At 44.4% G+C, this 15,116-nt stretch overlaps 1 protein-coding gene across 2 annotated transcripts in view; it reads left to right on the forward strand.

The window, feature by feature from the left end:
- PKNOX2 (PBX/knotted 1 homeobox 2) overlaps nt 1-15,116 on the forward strand; it is a 3,383,295-nt gene that overhangs the window by 1,821,863 nt on the left and 1,546,316 nt on the right. The gene's annotated exons all lie outside the window — the stretch shown is intronic.

The following is a 15,116-nucleotide window of genomic DNA, read 5'->3' on the forward strand; positions in this document are numbered from 1 at the left end:
TGTGCTCAAAAATAACCTGCCAATATTAGTTGTAAACCATATTTACAACAAAAACGTTTTTGTTCCTATTTTTTTTTTCGTTTTTTTTTTTTTTTTTAATTCTTCAACAGATTTCCAGAAGGCTGCAAAAGGGACAGCCTCACAGACCTTTAGAGAGAGCTCATAAATTGGAGTTCCAACCGGAGGTATCAGACGCGAATCCTCCAACCGGGAATCCTTTGTTGCAACCTAGTCAATACTAATACAAAACAAAATACCGCGACCAGGCATCTGCGCTCACTAGTCGGGTTTCAGACTTCATGGGGCTATCTCCAACGATATACACGCAAATGTACGTGACCCACGGTTTTTGAATACTGCAGTGTTCAAATAATACTAAGGAACCAATACTGAGGAAGATTATCCAACTACAGCAACCTGCGATAATCTGAACCACAGCAACCAAAGGCCTACCGAACGAACCAAATGTACCGATACCCGAACTGAACCGAATGATTATCGTAACCAGAATAACCAGTGATAATCTTACGAAGGACTGCGTCACATTTCTGCGACCAATAAATAACCAAGGACTGCGTCACATTTCCGCGACCAATAAATAACTAAGGACTCAGAACCAAAAAGGAGTGGGAGCGACCCACTTATTCTTCAATTAAAGCAGATGGAGAAAATATCTCTTCATTAACTGCCTATACAAATTGCAATTTGCATATACACAAATATTTGTCCAAATTATAACTGTCAATTCCCCACTGCACTAACAGTCTGTTAAAAAATACTTACAGCAAAAAAAAAATGGGTTCCTTAGTCAGGAGTGGCAACTTCAGGAGAGTTTTAAGTCAGAAACATCAAAAAAAACATACTGGGCCACAGAGACAGATAATCCCCCAGAAAACCCTGTGCCCAGAGTACCTCTTTTTGGTAGAATTCTGTCTTGTCTTCCCCAGCAGTTTTTCCATCCTTTGACAAAACACTACTGAAGATAACCACTCCATTATAAGGCCCACAGTTGGATGCGCCATTTGAGGAAAAGTTGAAAATGACTCACTCTCCCCACCAGGGATCTATCCAGCAGTTTGCATAATAAAGCAGCAAAGGAATTGACAGGCAATCTGTAAAATTAAAAGACATCTTTATTATAATTAATTATGAGGCTTCGTCGTCCAACCGTAGTTTTACAATTGAAAGAGGGAGCCTGCCTGAGCTTTCTCAGGCAGGCCTTTTATACAAAAAGTTTGGCCCTAGGCTCACATTCTTGCTGTGAAACACATCATTGTAGGTCGCTCCCATGGTACCATAACAAAGCAGGCTATAATTATGAATTCCATTCTACTTGCCCAAACTGACCAACCCATCTTCCATCATGAACATATGTCAAACTTCACATATTTTCCTGTGCAGGCCGGAGAAGCTCACAATAGAACTGGTTTCCTCCCCATCATATAAACGGTCACCTCCCCATTGTAAAAGCCCAGAAGCAGAGAAACAGAGCCAGGTGTGGAAGATAGAAATGTAGGATAAGGTATGCTTGTGGGTCATAAACAGGCATGGCTACTGTATTCGGCCTTCTAATCTTGCTCAGGCCAATGTACACAACAAGTTGCTCAGATCTTTAATATAGATTGACTAGAGGGCATGGACTGGTTTGGTGAGGCCAACATCACGTAGGCAGATTCAGCCTGTTCAGGTCAAATGGGAGTCAGGGAGAACTCAAGCTAAGGGGTACGTGTCCTTTAATACTTGCTCTACCAGAATCATTGGCTCATGTATATGCCTATGTAAAGGGCAACACCTAAGATGGCTGCTGTTCACAACATAGAACCTGTGGGCTCAGAATGAATTTGTCAATAACTTCTGCATTCATCATTGTATCGTGATGAAAATACACACACATATAAAACTTGCCATTTTCGTTTCTCTGATATCAAAATCAAAGCAGAATAATGATATTTTAAACACAGGTTCAGATTTCAAAGAACCTCACTCCTGCAGAAGACATATATCCACTTTGTGGCGCTGTAAATGTGCATGAATCAAGCGGGCTTTGCAGTTATCATTCAAGCCCCGGATATTCCAGGACCAGCATACTACATCAGCCATAGGGAATTAAATAACGAACACCATACCACGCGGCATGGGCGGACTAGGGACTAGGGGTGGAGGAAGGCAACGGCAAGCGGCCCAGAACCGGGGGCGGCAAACACCCTGGATTGGCCCATGGGGGAGATATGCGATCGGGGCAGTAACAGAGAGGCACGCAAGCAACTGACGGGCAGGAAAGGCTCAGGGCACAAAACACTGCAATGAACAATGAGAGCCCAAAACAGGACAGACCGCAAGAGGGGGGGTATACTGAGAGAGGAAGGGACCAGGAGAGCAACAGGTTGACCGAAAAACCAAGCCCAGAGAACAGGAGCAGGGCAAGTCAGAGAGCACAATGGAACGTAGCCTACAAAGTCAAATGCAAATGGCCAAAGCGATAAGCACAGTACAGTGTCAATGGTGAGGCATGCATGAACAATACCGAGCAACAACATGGCGGCAAACTGAAATCGCCTCCTCAATAGAGGAGTAAAACATTCCGCAGCCCCCCGCCTCCCCCTCCCCACCCCTGCATAACAAGTACAGACCAGAGAACCCCAACCACCCGCACCCACTCCAACCCCCCAAACAGGCTGAGTTGACCACCCACCCTGGAAACCCATAACTAGGAGAGCGAAGAACATTGGAAGAAGAGGGAATCATCCCGTGAGGGCATGGCAGGACCAGGCATACACCCCTGCAGAGGAGCAGGGTGGCCAAGCAGTAGAGTTGTCATACATCATTCAAAAGGGAGAAAGTCAGTAAACCAGTAATGCGTGCACTTCTCAGTCATTGTCACTGAGGCAGCCAGTCCCATCGAGTTGAGACGTAGAGGGGGAGGAGCAGGCATCCTTGTCCAATCTCTTGGCAAACGCCTGGGCCTCTCTGGGGTCAGGGAAAATGAGTGTTTTTGTGCCCTGGCGGACCCTTAGCTAGTGAATATGAGACCTCGTGGTTTAGTAGGATGAGTTTGGCAGGGAGGAATTCTCTCCGTGCGGCTTGCACGGCAAGGGTATAATCAGGGTAAAAGGAGAGTGTGTTACCCTGGTGAGTGATGGTGCCCTTGTCACGTGCAGCACAGAGGATGGTGTCCCGATCGCGGTAGTTCAAAATCTTCTGCTTGTTTTGAAGGTTTGTCGGTCTACAGGGTCATAAGCCCCTCTCCCCATTGCACATTGGTTTAATTTACAATTTTGAGGTATGTTTGAAACTTAGACCACATAGGTTAAAATCTCAGCAAAGACAGTCTTTCATCCTTCTAAAGGGGAAGTGTGATCTTCTACTATCTTGGAGTGAGTAATATAGGCCATCAGAGATTGGTTCCCTTTCTCAATATGGACAGTTCTTTTAAAAAAAATTAACAAAAAGTAAAAATCATTGCAGTTCTGTACTTCAATGAATTTGTAATTAAAGAGGTGATCCCATATGGTGGCAACAACGCAGTGAAAGGGAAATTAAGTGAATGTAAAGTGAGATGGTGCTATACAATCTATGCACATAAAATAGTGACTGATTCAGGATGCATCAATAGTTGTTATAAAATCCGACAGAGTGAAATGCTCCAGAATCCAAATTAAAACAGTACACTATAATTGTGTCAAGTCAACATTTGGCCTCTAAACATACAATTTAGACAGGGTCATCATCAGGATGCAGGTTTAATAAGCATCTGCCCAATGTATTGGATGAATCCTGAGGTATTTTCTGAGCACTAATAATGCATGGGATGCTTCAGAGTGAGACTGTCGCATGGGACGACTCTGGAGTGTCTGAGATTGGAGCCCTAATCTGCAATGATAACAAGGCTTCAGTGACGATCATGTAGAGTTAAACGAAGCACAAGGGTATGCACATCTAATTCCAATACAATGCTGGTTGCTATAAAAATGGGCAAGTCGAGAAATGTAAACGTTTTATGATGCCATAAGCAGGTCATCTTTAAAATGTCATGGTACTGTATGGTATTCCTGTATTAAAAGAGATGTGTGCAAAACCGCAATGACTGCAAACAAAGGCCACTAAAATTGGTACTGTAATAAAAAACTTGAAGTACAAACTGAGGTTCACACACAAGAGGTTGAGTTCCTGTAATTAAACTTAGCAGGCAGAGACTGCTGTGTTCTGCTCATGGTCGGATTGGCTTGTAGGGTAATCAGGCAGTGCTTGAAGGGCTTATCTGTCAGATCAATGGGTGAGCATTTTTTTGTGGGCCTGTTTTTTCTTTTTTTTATTCTGGGCCTGTTTTATGTTCTGCTGTTGACTGTTGATTTTCCTGATAGTACCACTAACATTGCCTGCAGCAAGCATAAATGGATACAATCTCCCATACCTTGCAAAATCCATTTACAGCAAGATTTTACAAGTTCAAAACTGTTCTAATTTGCAAATGCGGGTCACTTTTATAGCTTTCTGATTCGGCAATGGGGACCACATGTATTTTGGTGTTGGGCCTATTTTCTGTCCCAGTCCCTGATTCTGTTCATTAGAAAAATGTATGTGGCAGGTTCTGGACACCACAGCGGTTGCCCAACCACTTTACTAGAGTCAGAAAGATTGAAGGATTCACAGTTTCATACATTTGGAGCAACTGTAGCTACTGAAGTTTATACAGAACGCATTAGACTGCAGCTACAGACATACTGCATGTATAGAGGTAACATAATTCAACAAGCATTGGCAAAGCCACGAGGTCTCGGCACTGTCCGATCTATTAGCCATGTGAATGTAAATGTCTTTTAGCCATTTCATCTAGCAGCACATCTGGTGTTCAGCATGGCTGAAAGCCACTGAAAGCCCAGAAACACAGCATGTTGAGCTGACGCCTAGTCTTTTCGTCCCCCATGTTGGGTTTATTGTCCTGCCCCTAGAAACATGAAAAAGCGATATGACGTAGCCTGCACTGACTGCACCAAAACGCTTTTTTCAGTGACTTTCACCCATGCTGAACAGCAGATGCTGCTAGACAACATTGCTATAATTCATTCACATTGACCAGGCCAATAGCTCGGCGTTGCAGAGACCTATTGGCTTTGCCAATGTTTGTTTAGTGTTGATGGAGTATGCTGAACAAATGTGAAAGTATTAGTGAGAAACAGCTGAGGAGCTGTGAACGGAAGTGAGGATGTGGCATAACGGCCATAGCTGCCAACAGGGGAACTGGGGTTGTGTGCAACCATTTTTTAATCTCTGTCGGCTGAACAGTTTATGATTTGTGACATATCGCATACGCTTTCCCCTGTGTGCAATAATCATTGTGTAATGTAGCTGGTGAGAACTTAAAGCGCTCCAATACCATTGGCTTGTGTTAGCACTATGGCAAGATGGTGGACGGAATAAGAGCTATAATACCATCGGAGTGTGCAAAAAAAAAAAAAGCAGCAGCGACAAGGGAGGTAGTGGAGGTTTGGGTCAAGCAGGCAAATAGGGGGGTGGGGATTTGGGCAACTAACAACATGAGAGGGTGGGAGGAAGCAACAATGAAGGGGAAAAATACCTTAACTGAAGCAGGATCAGTAACAAAAAAAAGTGTCATTGTGAAATGTAACTGGTGAGCCCTTAAAGCTCTCAAATACCACCAGCTTGTGTTCGCTTTGACAAGACAGAGGACGAGTGAGCGCTCCAATACCATCAGATCGTGCAAAAAAAAATAAACAATTGCTTTTCATATTTTAACAACTTTTTAAGAAATGCATTTGTTTATGTACACACACATGCATTTCAGTTATATGTGTACATGTGTACAAGGGAGACTATGGCAAAACAGAGGATGGAGCAAGTCGTCCAATACCATTGGATCATACAAATATTCTTTTTTAAATCATCAGTGATGAGGGAGGTAGTTGGGGGACAGGTCAACGAGGGAAGCAGGAGGGGATGAGGATATGGGCAAGTAACAATGGGAGAGGGCGGGAGGAAGCAACAATGAAAGTTAAAAAAAAATCCTCATTGAGGAAGGATCAATGACAAAAATGAATTGGTCATTGAGCAATGTAACTGGTGAGCACTTCAAGCACTACAATACCACTGGCTCATGTTGATTTGATTTGATTTGATTTTGGGTTTTGTAGAGCGCATAGCTACCCTAGGGCATCCCAGCGCTAGTGACCATTGTCCTGTGGGGTGAGGAGTCAGGATGGAGGACTCAGGGGAAGAGTAGGGTCTTCAGTTGTTTCCTGAACCTGAGGTGATTATGTTCTTGCCTCAGGGGGAGAGGAAGGGCATTCCATAGTCTCGGGGCATTGTACGAGAACAGGCGACCGCCTGTTCTGGACTTCCTGATTCTTGGAACGTTTGCGAGGGAAAGGGAGTTTGATCTTAATTGTCTACTCGACTGTTGTTTTGTTACAAGTGGCCTCAGAATGGGATGGCCTTCGTTGTGCATAATTCTATGGGCTATGCACAGGGATTTAAAGTTGACCCGTTCCTTTACTGGTAGCCAGTGCAAGCTTCTAAGGGCTGGTTTGGCCGAGCTCCTTGCGGCGGTTCCTGTGAGGATTCTGGCGGCCGCATTTTGTGCACATTGAAGTCTGTGGACTACAGAGGCTGGGGCCCCCAGATAAAGGACATTACCGTAGTCCAATCTGGAGTTCACCAGCCCCTGCATTAGGAGCTTCCTGGAATGGGGGGGGAGTAGATGTAGGATTTTTCTTGCCATCTTTATAAGGCCGAAGCAGGTTCCCGCGGTTTTCCGAGCTTGAGTCCTAAAACTGAGCTCCTGGTCCAGCCATATCCCGAGGCTCTTTACTTCGGGTTTAGGGGATGGCGGAGTTCCCATGCATGGTGGCCAGGGGAGGGGAGTGGGGATTTTCTTAGGGTTTCCCAGGAGGAGTATTTCTGATTTCTCCCCATTCAGTTTTAATCGGGAATCGCACATCCATTGGTGAACCTTTTCGAGACAACTTGATAGATTGGGGAGAGCGTTGTCAGACTGGTTGAGGGAGACGACGAGCTGGGTGTCGTCGGCATACATTATTGATTTAATGCCAAAGGGTTTGACAACATCCTCGAGAGGTTCCATGTACACATTAAAAAGTGTGGGGCTCAGGGAGGATCCCTGGGGGACCCCACACTTGAGTGCATGAGCCTTGGAGGTGGAATGCCCATCTGCTACTTGAAACGACCTGTCTTCAAGGAAGGATGAAATCCAGGCTAATGCGGAGTCCTCCACTCCTATCAGCCCAAGACGGTGAACAAGGGTTGCATGGTCCACCGTGTCGAAGGCGGCACTCAGGTCGAGGAGGATCACTGCCACTGATCCTCCTACGTCCAATATGCCCCTGGCTTCTTCGACTACGGCTAACAGTGCGGTGTCGGTCCCTTGCCCTGGTCTGAATCCTGTCTGGGACTGACGGAGAAGGTGGTTGGTTTCTAAGAACTCAGAGAGATGTTGGTTTGCAATGCGCTCGGCGATTTTACTAATGGCCGGAAGCAGTGAGATCGGTCTGAAATTAGATGGGTCTGTGGGGTCTAGATGCGGTTTCTTTATGAGAGCCTTGACTGTGGGTTTTTTCCAGTTTGCCGGGACTGAGCCGTTCTGGAAGGAGGCGTTGATCAGGTTGGTGAGAGGAGGGGCTATGGTGGAAGCAACTAGCTTTAGTTTACTGATCGGAGCTGGATCTGATGGGGCGCCGCTTTTGACTTTGTGTAGGACGTTAAGAAACGTTTCGATGGTGATTTGAGGGAAGGAGGATAGCCTCGGTGTGTTTTGGCGGGGGAGAGGGTTAGGGCTTCCTAATGTGATCGTGGCAGGCGGGAGGGAAGTCAGGATTTTTTCGATTTTTTGAGAGAAAAAATCAGCCATCTGATTACATTTTGCGCCGTCCGGGTCTGGTGGTGATGGTGGGTCCTGAATTTTGGTGAGGAGTTTAACTATCCTGTAGGTCTCTTTTGCGGAATTTGCTGCTGAGGCTATTTGTTCTTCGAAATAGGAGGCCTGGGCTGATTTAAGAGCGTTTTTATAGCGCCTGATGTGGATTTTGTATTCACTTTTGTCTTCCGTGCTCCAGTTCTTTCTTCATTGGCGCTCTAACCTTTTGCCTTTCTTTCTTAATTCGCGTAGTTCGTCGGTGAACCACGGTAGTTTGGAGGATTTCCTGGCGGAAGGGAGGGTTTTGAGTGGCAGGACTGTATTAAGGGAGTCGCTAATCCATTTCTGTAGCTGGATTTCAGCTTTAGACGGATCAGGGTCTACTGTAGGTAGAGTGGCGGACAGAGAGCGTTCCCAGAGGGTTATGTCTAGTTTTTTCCATGGGCGTGACGGGGCCTGTGGGCGAGGGATATCTACCATCTTCCCTGGAAGTTGGAGTTTAAAAGGAACCAAGAAGTGGTCTGACCAGGGAAGGGGCAGGGGAGTTTGAGCAGCAAGTTTGGAGAGATTAGAGAAAACGGGATCCAGTAAATGTCCTTTCGTATGAGTGGGATCGTTACTGAGAAGTTGTAGGTTAAGGGAGATTAGGTCGGTTTTTAAATCTGCGGCGGGTTTATTGTCTTGATTATCGAAGTGGAGGTTTAAGTCGCCGAGAATTGTAAAGTTGGGAGTCACACAGGCCAGAGAGGAGACAGCGTCCATAAGAGAGTTTATGAAGCGCCCTACCTGACCCGGGGGGCGGTAGATTAGGACCCCTGATAGTGTGGTAGATGGCGGCAGATGTAAGGAAAAGAGAACATTTTCGCTATCTAGGATGGGACTGTCTTTAAACTGGCAAACAAGGCTGTCTCGATAGATAATCGCAATTCCACCTCCGGTACCTGTCGGTCTGTTGAGGGTTTCAATGAGGTACCCGGGAGGTAGAGCTTGGACAATATCCGGGTTGGAACTCGTGGAAAGCCAGGTTTCCGTTAAGAACAGAACGTCAATGTCCGACTCTGTTAATAATAGGTTAATTTCTGTCTGGTGCTTTGGGAGGGACCTGCAGTTCAGCAGGGCCATCTCCAAGCAAGCTGGTTCGGAAGGGTGGGAGGGCGTAAACCTGAAGGCGCAGTTCGGACACCTAGCATGCTTGTTTTCCGGACTGCTAGGTCCGATGCATCTAGCGTTTAACGGTACTCTGAGTTGGTGCAGGGTTTCCTGTGAGTATGTAATCGGGGGTTTTGGGGCCGGCCAGCGGTTTGGGCTCTGGGCTCGGTCTGGCGCGGACGGGCGCAGACGGGCTTGCCTTAGGCGCGCCTTCGGCGCGCAACCGGCGCTCCCGCTGCGCTCGTCCGCTGCGCTTCCTGTGCATGCACATGTTTATAGGAAGTGGAAGTGGGCGTGGCCTAAATGGGCGTGGCCAGCGCGCACGCTTCTGCTGATGTTCATGCTATGGCAAGACGGAGGATGGAGCCAGCGCTCCAATACCATTGCATCGTGCAAAAAAATAAATACATAAACAAGTGCTGTTTATGTTTTAACAACTTTTTTAAGAAATGCATTAATTTATGTACACACACATGCATTTTTGGGGTATATGTGTATGTGTACAAGGGAGACAGCCTGAAAACACAAGTACTCCTATGGAGTGCTTGAAAATAAAGAAAAAACAGCTGTGCAAACCGAGAGCAATGCAAGGAGACATGTACTTGGCCCATGCACTATGCGAGGGCCAAATTCAAGAAGAGGGCATGATGCTCTATGCCATGATGAGTGGTATTAGAGAAAATTGGAGCCAATCTGAAGTTTACCAGTGGTAGGAGATGGGCAGCCAGTAAGCCCACAGACAGAACACAACACGTCTCTTCAAGACAGTGCACTGGCTGTCTAGTTAAGCCCTAAAACCAATAGATTTCGCACAGAGGAAACCTTCTGGCTTTGCCAATGCTTGCGTTTAGAAACAGGGAGATTGAGTGATTTATCCGTAATCACAAAATGTGAAACTGACGCCTAGGCTAGGGAGAGGATGTGGTGTAAGGGCCAGAGCTCCAGAATATGGAGCTGGTAAGCAAAGTTCAAGTTTAGGCATCGGTTTAACAACCTTGATTTTTGGGAAATCGATTACCTACAAAAATGTGTGTCCTTGTGTAAAGTAACTGGCGATAATGTAAAGCACTCTGGTGGTGTAGGCGCTATAAAAAATTTCACAAAAAAAAAAACTGATGCTTTTGTAAAGTGCTCGAATACCTCTCGGTATTCGGGTCAGTGCTACATAAAACTGCACAAAAAATGTGAAAAACAGATTAGTGGAGGAGAGGATCTGTGCAACGGAGTTTAGCGGGGCAAACAGCGACAGATGAAAGGTGGACGGGCAACCAACAGCAAATGTGAGCAGTGAAGAGGAGATTAGGTGATTTGCCTGAAATTACAAAATGTGGAACTGAATCTAAGGCTGGGGAGACAATGTGGCATCCTTTTGGGAGAGGATGTGGCGGTAGGGCCAGAACTGCCAAATATGGAGCCGGAAAACCAGGTTTGAGTAATGGTGTCTGCTTAACATGCTTGATTCTGGGCAAATCACTTAACCTCCACGGCCCTACACAAATGAATATGTACTTGTGTAAAGTAACTGTTGCTGATGTAAAGTGCCCCAATACCTTCGGTGGTGTTTGGCGCTATATAAAACTGTACACAAAAAAGCAACTGGTGCTGATGTAATGCGCTTGAATAGTTTTGGTGGCGTTGGTGTCACATAAAGCTGCACACAAAGAACAAATGTAAAAATCTGAGTCGGGGGAAGTAGATATCCCGGGGTAGAGGGGATCTGTGCAACAGCAGTTCAGCGTGGGCAAGCAGCAACAAGGGGAGGTTCACAGGCAACCAAGGGCAAATGCATGCTGCCACAGGGAGATTAAGTGATTAGCCTGAGTTTACAGTGACCTCTTGAAAAGTAACTGGTGTTAATGTAAAGCACTGTAATACCTTTGGGTGGTGTTGGAGCTATATAAAAGCAGCATATAAAATGTTTTGAAAAGGAGTCTGGGAGGGTGGGATCTATGCAAAAGAGTGCAGAGTTGCAAGCAGCAACGGAAGGGAACTGGTCAGGCAACCAACAGTAAATACAGGCTGCCATGGGGAAATTAAGTGATTTGGCCATAATCATGAAAATGTGGAGCTGAGGCCGAGCCTAGGGAGACAATGTGGCATCCTATTGGGAGAGGATGTGGTGTAATGGCCACAGCTGCTGACTATGGAGCTGGGAAACCGAGTTTGAGTTTCAGCATCGGCTTAACATTCTTGATTCTGAGCAAATCACTTAATCAATCCGTGCCTACAAAAATAAATTGGTCCTTGTGGAAAGGAACTGGTGCTAATGTAAAGCACTCTAATACCTTTTGGTGGTGCTGGTGTTGTATAAAACTACACAAAAAATAGCAACTGGTGCTAATGTTAAGCACTCCAATACCTTTGAGTGGTGTTGGTGCTATACTAAACTGCTCAAATGAAACAGAAAGATTCACAGTGTTTGGCTGGTTTACAGCATTGAACATGAGAAAATACATCGCAACATCAACCACATTAAAAGGACTACTTTTGCCATGGACACTGAGGGTCAGGCATACCTTGATGACATCATGACTCAGGCTGGCTCCTTTGAAGAGAATTCAAGTTAAGCAAAAAGGCGCATGGAAACACTTCACCAGTGAATGCGGAAAAAGTAAGAAAGTGTCCCGACTGGAGAAATTTTAAGATTATAGAGTCCCACACTATGAAATGAGAAGCAACAAAGTGAGACACAAACAGTTCAATAATTTAGCAAAAGAGAAATGTGGCTATTCAACTACAGCAGGAAACACAGGCACTTTAGAAGCTCTGGTATGCCCTGTGATAAAGCATACCTGATTTACTTGAGGTCTGAATTTCCAGCTATTAACACCATTGCTGAATGACCAACTTTGTTGTAAACATGCACACACACCTAGTACCCACATGCGCAGAAAATAAAAAGAGACTACATGTGTGCCAAGTAACAATAGCTGTGAACACATGGTCCAATCAGCATGTCAGTTATACACTAACAGCACATTTGAAAGGCAGAAGAACTCACTAGAACGAAACAGACTACAATGGGGTGTAAAGCACTGGTGGGGTAGTGGAGGGAGTGATTTGGGGACAGTGCAAGCACCGGGAGGTGCAAGGGAGCGAGCAGAGAATTGTGGGAGGAGGTAAGGAAACAGAAAGCAGCAACAAAGGGAAAAGCAGTGATAGGGTAGGGGGTGATCTGTGGATGGGGCATGAGTGCAGGTGGGAGGAGACAGAGCTGGTAAAAGCACGATCACTGTGTAGAGTCCTGAATAAAAAATAAAAAAGTAGGTCCTAAAATGGACATAAAAAGGAAGCAGTGGATGTTTACAAGTAAGTTGGGCTCACATTGAATGACAGATACAAAGACATAGACAGCAATTCATCTCACTGGTGGGCTAGAAGAGTAAACACTGTCCTGTGATCATTCATACCATCACCCAGTGAAAGCATGGAAAACTGGAAGAACAGCAGTGTCTCTCTAGGTGGAATGTGGGTGAGTATGGAATAGGTAGAACATATCAGAAAAGTAAATAGTTCAATTCATAGCAGGGAACTAAGAATAAAAGGGACTGGCCCAAAATACTGTGCATGGATTAAATTACTATACACAGCACCCCTAGCACAGGTAGTAGCAAATGGCCGTTTCTCAAGCGAGTTTACACTGGAAAGGGGCACGAGACAGGGCTGCCTACTGTCACCACTCCTCTTCGCACTCATACTGGAACCGCTTGCGGCCTGGATAAGACAGGATGTGATGATCCGAGGGATGAGATGGGAGACAGACTGGGAAGACTGAATTTCGTTATATGCGAATGACGTGTTAATATACTTGTCGTCCCCGGTACGGTCATTGATGTGCTTACTGGATATCTGTACCGCATACGGGAGGGTGTCAGAATACACTATAAACGAATCACTGTCATATTATCGAAAGACACAATATCGTCCTACAAAAATATTGACACAAAAATATCGGAAGCAATAATATCGACATCCTATACATAACTAAAAACATACAAAAATATCGGATACACAATATCGACCTACATAAACATCGATCTCACTAAATTCGACAACATACATATCAAAATATTTAAATATCGACTACTAAAAAATATAAACACTAAGGGGTCGATTCCGATCCGGTAAAATGCGCTCCGAATCGTCGTACGGAGAGTTTTTTCCCCATACGAATCGTACCCGTAGACATCCCGTACGTACGACGAAGTACGATCCGTACCAGGTGCCAAACTCCGTACGAGTCGTACAGGACTCCGTACGACTCAAATTTCCGTACGAGTCTCACTCGGAACCGGCTGTACGCGACATCACTACGGTTCGCGGCTGGTTTTTACGACCCAGCAAGTACGATTTGTGTCGGGTACGCGCCGTACGACCCTTTTCCTACGGGAGCCGAAAACAGTCGTAAACGCAGAGTTCGCGCCGAAACAGGTACGGAACGCACCCCCGGGTACGGCATGTACCCCCCATGATCGCAGGGGTACGCGCCGTACCCCTGTGATCATGCGGGGTACGTGCCGTACACCCAGCGTACATGGGGTACGGTGCGTACCCCATGTACGCTGGGTGTACGGCACGTACCCCGCATGATCACAGGGGTACGGCGCGTACCCCTGCGATCATGGGGGGTACACGCCGTACGGTGTGTAGGTGATCGTGCGCTTTTCCGTACGAATCGACGTGTACCGTACGAATCGCGTCCGGGTCGGCCGATCGGGATCGGAATCGTCCGGTCGTACGGCGTCCGTACGAGTCGTACGGAAACGGCTCCGGATACGATTCGTACGGACGGGGATTTTACCGGATCGGAATCGACCCCTAAGTAAAAAACTATCGAGAGTAAAATTATCGACAACAATAATATCGTTAATTTATAAATATCAAAAACAATTAGAAATATATAATATTACTTTTTAACATTTAAAAATAAAATTAACACAAAAATACACATCTCATAAAAAACTATAAATATAGTTACATTTCACAATTAAAATACATTAAAAACGATAGAAATTTAACTAAAACTATTTTAATAAATAATATAAAATTATCTCACCAAAATATTAATCAGCGTTTGCCTTATATGGAAAGTAAATACCCAAACATATTTTCAAAAATACAAACCAACCAATAAAAACACTGCAAATATAAATTGACCAATAGCAAACTAATTACTAACTCCAAACCACTATATAAACAATTAAACACTAAAAACAACCCACATGAAAAAATAAACAACAGGAGAAAATACTGTGGATAAATTCGACTACACCTACAAGAACATCAAGATTCAACCTAAAAATCAGTGAATTAAAAGTAAGAAACTAAAATAAACTAAATGAAACTAACTGCTAAAATGTAAAAAATAACAAATATGATCCAATTACTAAAGCATATCTACTTTATATTTTCTACCACCACTACAGAATACTCTACTGACAAAGAACAGAGAACAGAACTCAGAAAACCAAGATACAAGTAGCAAAGTAAGTATGTCCAAAGATTTTTATAAAAACATAAAATAAGTCTAAGCTAAAACTTATAGCAAAAACTGTAACTGCAACCTAAAAAATATATCTGAACAATTAACACAAATAAATGCATTTTGTTTTCCAGATAAAGAAAACACAGAAAATACAGGCCACAACTAAACAGTAAAGGACATCAAAATCAAAGACTGAATTTCCAAAAATGTAAGTATGTACAATAAAAATGTTTTTAAATGTAACTTAAAATACATACATCTATATTTTACATAACTATAAAATATATTTCTTATAGAATAACAAACAACAAAATGACAGAAGGAGCTGAATTTGTTACCAGCAAGAAAGGAAAACTATTACTCTGCTACATGGGTTACACTTACACCCAAGAGAAACAATTTGGGAGGAAAGTTAATGGGAAATGTTGCAAATATTACTCCAACAAATGTTACGGAAGGGCAGCAACTAGGGAAGCAACAGTACTTTATACTAGGGAACACAAAAGATTCCCCAAATACCTAAAACAGCCACTACCCAAATGCCAAATATAGTTTCCCTAAAAAGAACAATATCAGGTACCAAAAGAACAATTA

This window comes from Lissotriton helveticus, chromosome 3_1 (genome assembly GCF_964261635.1).
Source record: "Lissotriton helveticus chromosome 3_1, aLisHel1.1, whole genome shotgun sequence".
In the NCBI taxonomy this organism is placed as follows: Eukaryota; Metazoa; Chordata; class Amphibia; order Caudata; family Salamandridae; genus Lissotriton; species Lissotriton helveticus.